We start from the raw sequence: 1,368 nt of genomic DNA, 5'->3' as shown, positions 1-1,368 counted from the left end.
TCCAGGCCTAGTCACCTCGTAGAGAAATAAGTGGTCGTTGTGTCCAGGATCAGGGACTGCTGGGCGGGGATTCCAAGGGAGGCAAGCTACACCCGAGAAATGCCTCAATGGCCTTAACTCTCTGCAGGAAAGAAACGGGGACCCGAAGGATGTCAGACTATTATTTCAAGAACAAAATAACTCACTCTCCACTTATAGGGAGAAACTGAGAAGTGAAGAGATGGCAAGAGCTTGTTCCTCAAAACTACCACAAGCGGGTAGAAGAAAAAGGCTGTGGCAAAAATGGGGTGTGGGGAGGAAAGAATGGTTCACTCTTTCTTTTTTGTTCTTGTTTCACATTTGTTTTAACAATGGCTACATTAGAACCTAATTAGCAAAGTTTACCTTTACTATCAAACCAGTAAGTCAAACCAGACTTCGTGGGTCAGAAACACTCTGAGTTTTCTATTCACATAACCATATTAATGTATATTTTGGAAAAAAAAAAAAGAACACTGACAAATTCTAAATGCACCTTCCATGACATTGTTAGAGAAGTCAAGTTTAAATTACGGAAGCTCTAATATAATGATTTTATCCATTTTTATAAAACTATAAAAATTTTCTGGCCAGGTGAGGTGGGTCACACCTGTAACCCTAGCACTTTGGGAGGCCGAGGCAGGAAGACCACTTGAGGCCAGGAATTCAAGACCAGCCTAAGCAGCATTGGGAGAGCTAGTCTCCACAAAAAATACAAAAATTAGCTGGGCGTGGGTGGTTTGGGTGAGTAGTCCCAGGTCTTCACCAGGCTGAGGTAGGAGGATCGCTTGAGCCCAGGAGTTGGAGGTGCAGTGAGCTGTGATGACAGCACTGCACTCAAGCCCAGGCAACAGAGCAAGATCCTGTCTCTAAAAAAAAGACAAAAAAGAAAAACTCATATTCTAATTTGTAATAACATATAGCTAAAATCATGTTTCATATGAAGCAAGAAATAAGATACAAGGCATTGTATTACTTTGGAAAATGTGCTTACATTGTTATAATTAACCCTGACTTGAAAATATAATTAACTTGGTTTAAGAAATAATTAAATGGAAACACATATAAAAAATCAGAAATAATTCCATTAATTTTGTGAAAGATGATCAAAATTTCCTCTTTTTAGTGAAAAAAAAGAGATATATATTTCTAAAAACTAATTGTTCTAGCAGCTAGCATATGATTTTATGTTTTGTTATTGGAGGTTGAAAATAACATTAGAAAAGGTGAAATAAGAAAACTGGCTAATGGCCCGGCGCGGTGGCTCACGCCTGTAATCCTAGCACTCTGGGAGGCCGAGGTGGGCAGATTGTTTGAGCTCAGGAGTTCGAGACCAGCCTGAGCAAGAGC

Source organism: Propithecus coquereli, unplaced genomic scaffold (assembly GCF_000956105.1).
Source record: "Propithecus coquereli isolate 6110/MARCELLA unplaced genomic scaffold, Pcoq_1.0 Scaffold124, whole genome shotgun sequence".
Lineage (NCBI taxonomy): Eukaryota > Metazoa > Chordata > Mammalia > Primates > Indriidae > Propithecus > Propithecus coquereli.
The sequence above is the reverse complement of the archived record's forward strand: the minus strand, read 5'-3'. Positions refer to the sequence as shown.